General features: G+C 39.9%; 1 pseudogene; it reads right to left on the bottom strand.

Annotated features, from left to right (window-relative positions):
• Positions 1–7,218: 7,218 nt before the first annotated feature.
• On the bottom strand, positions 7,219–7,956 carry LOC102827759 (annotated as a pseudogene).
• Positions 7,957–8,396: the final 440 nt, after the last annotated feature.

The raw sequence follows: 8,396 nt of genomic DNA, 5'->3' as shown, positions 1-8,396 counted from the left end.
ATCCATCTCGTTGGGGGTCTTCCTCTTTTTCTCTGACCCTCCACCTTACCCAGCATGACATCCTTCTCCAACGACTGTTTCCTCCGGACAATATGTCCAAAGTATGAGAGATGAAGCTTAGCCATTTTAAGACATTGGTGGTGGTTGTGTGCTGTGGAGTCGGTTCTGACTCATGGCGACCCTGTTTAGGGCATCTGAGCCCATGAATCTTTGCAGTAGCAGAAGGCTCCATCTTTCTCCCGTGAGGCACTGGTGGATTCAGCTGCTGACTTTTGCGATTAGTAGCCCAATTTGTAGGCACTACGCTACTGGTAGTGGTGGTGGTTATGTGCCGTGGAGTTGGTTCCAACTCATCCGAGGCCGTAAATTTTCGGGAGCAGAAAGCCTCATTTTTCTCCCACAGAACAGCTGGTAGTTTCGAACTGCTGACCCTGAGGTTAGCAGCCCGATTCGTAACCACTACGCTACCAGAACTCCTTATGTGGATGGAAAAACACTTTGCATCCTGCCTAACAATCCAAGGGTGTTTCAAAAAGTTGGTGGAAAAATTCCACTGTCTTAATTTTATTTTTCCAAGAACACTTTAAGTTCCCTTGTATACTGGGTACTCAAATAAAATTTAATTCTCTTTGGAAAAAAAAAGGAATTTGTCCAAGTACAGAGGCAAAAGTCTTGGTCAAATTCAGTCAAACATATTCTACTCCTGATTACCCACAATTCACAATGACTTTAGATAAAAAACAATCCATGCAAATTAAGGAAATTAAGGTAATAATAATTAGAGACAGGGTTACATTTGATCTTGCAAATTAAAGAAATCAATCATTAGAGATGGGGTTACATTTGGTCTTGTTAGTTCATTCTTGAGACTAGGCCTAGGGCAATAGTGCCCAATATTGACTACATATTGAAGTTATCTGGGGAGCTTTAAAAATGCTTATTGCCGAGTCCCATCCCCAACAGATTTTTGTAAACTACTCAGGTAATTCTAGTGTATATCCAAAATTAAAACTGGTCCTGAAAATATTCTGGAAAGAGTTTGTTCCAGGGTCACAGAGTCTTGTCCTGAATATGAATTTAGTATTTAAAAAAATAGCTAAACTTGTGCCCATTCAAGAGTTCCTTGTTTCCATGAGCCTTTGTTCCACCTATTGTCCTTGTCAAGTACTCCATCCCTATGAAGTTGCCAGTCACACTGATCACCATTTGCATGGGGCAGTGCCACTGCCAGGAAGGAAATGAGAACTCTGTCATGGGAAATGCCTGATACTCACTCTGTTGGCAGCTGGATGTGGGAAAGCTTAGCTATTCTCCTGGCCATTCTAACTCTCCAGAGAACCAAGCTCACTCCAGGTGGGGAGTAGGGCGAGGAGTCTACAGGGTAATCTCCCTACTTCCACTGCCATCAAGTCAGTTCCACCTCATAACGACCCTGTATATGGTTTCTGAGGGGAGTAGAAAACCTCATGTTTCTCACAGAGTGTCTAGTGTATTCCCACCATGCCACCAGGGCTCCTTACATATGGCAGTAGTGACCATTAATATACTCTTGATTTTCTGGTTTGAAGATATAATATTTGTTCATCACAAAATAACTAGCATCCCATTGGAAAGTTGAGGCAGATCTGAGTCTTGTTAAGCACATTAAAGGTTCATGATCAAAACTAGGGAGTGAGGTACAATATTGTGGTACATTAATAAAATTAAGCTAAAAGCAAAGGTAAAAAGCTTTATTTAGCCATATGGACTTGTCTGAGATAAATGAATGTAAAATGTTCTTTAGATATTTAAAAATTTGCAAATAGTTCTCTAATCCTCCATTAGTTCATTTGCCAGCCTTAAAACCCCAGTTAATTCAAGAAGGAAGCATCCCGTCTCAGAGGAAGTTGTCACCAATATAACATAGCTGAATATTCATCCAACCCAATTTGATGCCAGACCTAGGACACTGTTGTTGTTGTTGTCAGGTGCCATCGAGTTGGAACCGACTCATAGAGACCCCATGTACAGCAGAACGAAAAAATGTCTGATCCTGGGCCAACCTCACTACCGCTGCCACACTTGACGCCATCAATGATGTCACCTGGCTGATCCATCACGTTGGGGGTCTTCCTCTTTTTCTCTGACCCTCCATCTTACCCAGCGACATCCTTCTCCAGCGACTGTTCTCTCTGGACAATGTGTCCAAAGTATGAGAGACGAAGCCTAGCCATCTTGGCCTCCAAGGAGCACTCTGGCTGCACTTCTTCCAAAACAGATCTGTTGGTTCTTTTGGCAGTCCATGGCACTTTCAGTATTCTCCTCCAACACCACAACTCAAATTCTTCTACGATCTTCCTTATTCACTGTCCAGCTTTCACATCCATCTGAGGTTATTGAAAATACCATGGCCTGGGTCAGGCGCACCTTAGTTCTCAAGCTGACATTTCTGCTCTTCGATACTTTAAAAAGTTCCTGTGCAGCAGATTTGCCCAATGCAATACGTCGTCTGATCTCTTGACTGCTGCTTCCGCGAGTGTTGATAGTTAATCCAAGAAGAATGAAGTCCTTGACAACCTCAATCTCTTCTCCATTGATAAGAATGCTATTTATTGGTCCAGTGGTAAGGATTTTTGTTTTCTTTACATTGAGTTGTAATCCATACGTAAGGCTGTGCTCTTTGATCTTCATCAGTAAATATTTTAAGTCCTCTTCACTTTCAGCAAGCAAGGTTGTATCATCTGCATATCTCAGGTTGTTAATAAGTCTTCCTCCAATCCTGACGCTTGAGATATCAAAGCTGTTGTGTTTTATGACATGGCTTCTGATTTGTTTGTTTATAATTTGCTGCTTATTCTTACCTTGATAATGTGACTAGTTATATTATGTCAGATGTGTCCTCTCTACAGAAAAGAAGAAAATTAGCTTTGAAGACTTCCCCTGATACCATGTCTAAATCATATAGGAATACATTCTCAAATATTCCAAATGAGACAAACTATTAAGCAAATATTGCACACAAGAGGATTTAGGAAATTTACACATGGCTTTTAAACTGAGGCAGCATAAGCTATTTTTATGAACTTCTTCCTTGTCCAAGCTGATAAAGTGATCCCCAAAAGAGCTGACATATGTGCAAGTGACCACCCCAATGCTTGACACTCAGTCATGTTAATTAAGCTGGAATTTAACTCTGACTCTTAGAAGGAAGCAGCAAATCAAACTGTTCAAACATGTGAACAAGATTCTAACAGTCAAAACTGAAATTGAAAAGAACATTTGGGAGAAAATGTGCATTTAAAATTGGAAATGCCAAAAATGGGTAACAGTAGGTTTTGTTTGACGTGGTTTGGCTATTTCAAGAGCAACTTGAAAGGAATATTCCAGAACATTTACAAGAGACTGGTTTTTGAGCACACTTTAGTCTACTAGCCTCATCATCTCAGACAGGCTTATTCTGGCCCTATCATATTGCCTTTGCTTCTCTTGCTTACTGCCTTTTTAACCTTTCCAGTTTTATGAGACTCTCACCTGCCTCATTTCCACACTGCATTGTATATTTTCCATGTGACATATACGGACATCTTCATAGTTCTAGTATTTAATAGTGGACTTGTCTCAGCCTTGGGAAGCACCATAATCAAAGAACCTAAAAACGAATACAAATGTGGATCAACTTCATAGTACTGGACAAAAAACTTGAATCAGACACTTATTCTAGACTTTAGACAGAAAATTTTTTAAAGTTCTAAAAAAAAGCCATGTCCCGTATGTAAATTCCAAAGTAGAACACAGATCAACAGAGATTGTTGTTATTGTTGTTGTTAAGAGCTGTCAAGTCGGTTCCGACCCATAGCGACACTGTATAGGGTTTCCAAGGAGTAGCTGGTAAGTTTGAACTGCCAACCTTGCAGTTCAAATGGTTTTGCAGTCTGGCGCATTAACCCACAGCGCCACACCAGGACTCCCAACAGAGACTGGTGACTCTAAAATAAAATTGCCTTAGTACCTTTCAATACTATTTTTTCTCCTCTCTTGACTTTTAAATATCAGTATGCCCTGTATTTGGGTCTTGGTGTGGTGTTGCAGGATAATACACTGGACCAAAAGGTCAGTTGGAACCACAACGTCGATGGTTCAAATCTACCAGTTGACTCAATGGCACTTAATAACAACAACAATGCCCTGTGTATGGCCCTTGGAAATTTTTCTTTTTTAACTCCACTCAATCTCTAACTGACTTCATTAAATATTGTGGTTTTAAACATATTTGTTAATTCATTGCTAACTTTCAAATTTATAGCCATAGCCTCTCTACTCTGAGCTCTTATTTCATATATCCTTCTATAATTTGTAATTATCACTTGGCAGTTTGTAAACATTTAAAACATGACTTGTCTATATACATCCAAGGTATGGCATACTTTCAATATACTGGACACTCTAAAAAGCTGGCTTATTTTTTGTTGGGTCTGTATTTGAACTCCTGGTTTCCCTTCCAAAGCCAATTCTTTTTCTATTCTTGTCCATATCAGAGAATGGCACTTTCATCATCATGAGTAAAAAAAAGGAGGAATAGAATGAAGAGGTGGGGCAGGAGAAAGGAAAAGAAAAAGGCAATGGGTTAATAGAAGAATAATATGGTATTGGTAAGTATATAAGCAGAAACAAAATTTCAAAATAGAATTTTAGCTAACCAAATGCTCGAAAAAACAAACAAACAAAAACACTACCTTCAGGATTTATTTGTGTTTTACTTATTGATCCAGATGTGAAACTAAATTTTTAGAACAAGAGATTGACATCACAAAGTTATCAATACTATGTAAAATTTCTCACAGTAAGTATTGAACTGTGAACCACAAGGTCTGTAGTTTGAGCTCACCAAAAGTTCTGCAGGAGAAAGATGAGGCTTTCTGCTCTTGAGAAGATTTAAGGCCTCCAAAACTATGAGTCAGAACCAACTCAACAGCACTTAACAGCAACATGGCTTCAGATACAATCAGGTTCATCAGTATTTTGCTGAGCTCAAAGAAAACAATATCAGCTATTTTTGAAACATGACTGCTGTAATACAAGTACTGAGTAAAGCCTAGGACAATTGTAAATTTTAAGTACAGTTTGCAAACATTTGAGCAAGGGTGTCTGAATACATGCTGGATAATATTTGCTTATTCTCAGGAAGGTTTTAAAACCAAGTATGATAAATCAGATTTCAAATTTGTATGAAAAGATGGGCTAAGAAAATAGACCAACCCCCTTCTGCTATTTCACCCTTTTATGTGTATAATAATTGCTGAGTGTATATTCCATCCCACGCATTTATCCCCAAAGATGATTACCAACATCTGGTTGTGATTAGCATATCTACCTTCAGTATATCAAGACAAAGACCTCACACAGTGCAATCGTGAAGGTTTTGTGTCAACTTTATTGGGCCAGCAGTCTCAGTGGTTTGGCAGTTAAGACAGTAATCCCCCATGATAAGATCTAATATAATGTCATCAATTCCATGATGAGATTTGCCATGAACAACCCATCAACTGAAAGTAGGTTTCCTCCAAGGTATGGCATCCTTCCATATATTGGACACTCAGGCAAGCTTGCTTGCTTTTTGTTGGGTCTGGATTCTGCTTCTGGCCCATCATCTGACCTCTAGTTCTTTGAACTTGAGCCAGTGGTTTGCTCTATTGCTTGCCAATCCTGGGAGTCATCCACAGCCTGCCCTCTTACCTGCCCAACCTGCCTGCCTGCCTGCCATCTAAGTTGCCAATTTGGGTTCATTAAAACTGCAGGTATGTGAGTCAAAAGCCTCCAGCCTCACATTTGACTCAGGGACTTGGGACCTGTCTACCTCTACAACTGTGTGAGCCATTTGCTTGATACAAGCTTATATATATATATATAAGCTTCACTGGTTTTGCTTCTCTAGAGAACCCAGCCTAGAATCCTCTAGTGGTTTATAGAATAAGCACTGGACTTCTAACCACAAACTTTGTGGTTACAACCAAGGAAACCCTATACAGGGTTGCTATAAGTTGGCACTCAACAGCAACAGCAGAGAACCTAGCCTAAGACATGAAACGTATCAGATCCATAAACATGTATTTGATACCCTGTTATGCAAAACTGTGTTATGCCCTGCAAAACACTTTGCTAATGTTACCTTTTCCTGGAAATTGGTACTCTATTGTTTTTATTATTATTATTTGTTATTACCTTTTTTTTTTTTTGGTTTATAAAATGTAATTTTATTTTAGGTTACTCTGCTGTTACATAGGGTATAACATTTTCACAAGGCTTTTTTGGGACTACAGTCGATGATTAAGCAACACACAATAGTGGTCCAACTCTCTAACAATCACTAGACAATCTGGACACCCTCTCACATGTGCACAAATCTGCATTGAAAAGTACTAAAGTCTTAGACTTGGACTTGTAGACTTTATATTTCCCCTTTCTAGTGTATTAAGAAATTACATGCATTTTAATTGCCCAAAGCAATGCTTGTATTCTGGCAGCAACATGCTACTTTATTATAATAGTAAAGTGAATACCAGAACTACGAAGGCAGGAGTGTAAGTAAATTTTTATTGGGAATGGAAGTTGTCAACTTAAACAGCAGCAAATGAAGAGTGAACAAGAAAACTCCCTTTTGTCACAGATACCCATGACCTCCACAATATATTACATAGGAGGCATTTCGACATGTGACCCCAAGCCAAAACTGTCAAATGCTTTTCCATTTAATCAATACTTCTGGATTCCCACTAAAATGGAATATATAATAAGAGCATGGAAAAGTTGCTTACTGAAAGGACACCCCCAAAGAAAAGTATGGGAAGGAATGTAGAAATTAAGCAGAACACTCTTTAATTGTAATTAACTACATTTTCATATCTTCACAGTAATACAAAACACAGTCACTTCAAGAACTGGTTCAGATTGCTTAAATACTAGGTATAGTTTAGTCCTCTACATAAGTGTTTGGAACTTACTTAAGTTTATATGAAATGAAGCTATTAATACTTTTCTACAGCAGTAACTGCACACCAGAAGGCCAAGAGAAACACAAATTAAGCAATGGAGTTTTCCCAAAGCTGCAGTGTGAACAGACTATCAACAGTTAGTTCCGTACACATGAATGGGTTTCTTTGCTATAGGAAATCCAAATAGAATAAGGAATGGAGATGTGTAAAAAGGTTTCTCGAAGGGGAGAAGGATGACACTTGTAAGCATTTAGTTTTCTGCTCCTTCTGCTGCGTCACATTCTTCTCCTGCACTGTCTGATGTCCATAATGTTAGGTTGTCTCTAAGCAACTGCATGATGAGGGTTCTGTCTTTGTACGAGTTTTCATTCAGTGTATCAAGTTCTGCGATGGCCTCGTCAAAAGCCGTTTTAGCCAGCGTACAGGCAAGCTCTGGGTTATTAAGGATCTCATAGTAAAATACAGAAAAGTTAAGAGCCAGCCCCAGGCGAATTGGATGTGTAGGTTGCATCTCCTTCTTGCTTATATCAAAAGCCTCTTGGTAAGCTCCTTGGGAATTATCTAACGTTTGTTTTCGATCATCACCACTCGCTACTTCAGCAAGGTACCGGAAATAATCTCCTTTCATTTTCAGATAGAAGACCTTACTCTCTGAATTAGTTGCATTGGCTATTAAATACTTATCCAACAATTCCAGGACCGTTGTGCAGACGGATCTCAGTTCAGACTCCACTTTCTCCCGATAGTCCTTAATCAGCTGCAACTTCTTGTCGGAAGTGTTGGTTTTCTGTTCGATGCTGGAGATGACCCTCCAGGCCGACCTGAGGCCCCCGACCACGTTCTTGTAGGCCACTGAGAGCAGGTTGCGTTCCTCGTTGGACAGCTCGGCCCCCTGCTCCGTCATGGCTTTCATGCAGGTAGCCATGTCATCGTAGCGCTCGGCCTGCTTGGCTAGCTTCGCCTTCTGGATCAACTCCGTCTTCTCCATAGTGGACCGACGGGCGGGTGGCGGCGGCAGCGGCGCTCCGGGAAGGAAGGGGACGGGGAGAAGTCTGTTATTACCTTTTAACTAAAAAACAAAAAACTGCAGCACACCATGTGCTTTCTCAGAATGTACATTTTTAGGGAGAGAATAAGCTATTCAGAGCATAATTAAGGCTCTGCTCACCTCTTCTAATTCCAGTGATTTTTTTTTTCCCCTTCCTTCTTTTTTGCTCTGTCATGCAGTCTGAGTGCAAGCTGACTCCAATAATTTCACCAGATACCACAGACTAATGGCTGTGGGCTTGCTGCCAGTTGCCCTGTAGACATGTGCTTCCCATTGGCTTATCTTTACTCATTATTCTGTTCTTAATATCATTGTGCAAAGAATCTGAAAATTATGAAATAACAAGGTTTTCCAATATGTTGCTGTGTTTAAACATGTGA

The sequence above is a fragment of the Chrysochloris asiatica genome, unplaced genomic scaffold (genome assembly GCF_000296735.1).
Source record: "Chrysochloris asiatica unplaced genomic scaffold, ChrAsi1.0 scaffold00387, whole genome shotgun sequence".
NCBI lineage: Eukaryota > Metazoa > Chordata > Mammalia > Afrosoricida > Chrysochloridae > Chrysochloris > Chrysochloris asiatica.
Note: the sequence above shows the minus strand (reverse complement) of the source record. Positions and strands in the feature narration are given on the sequence as shown.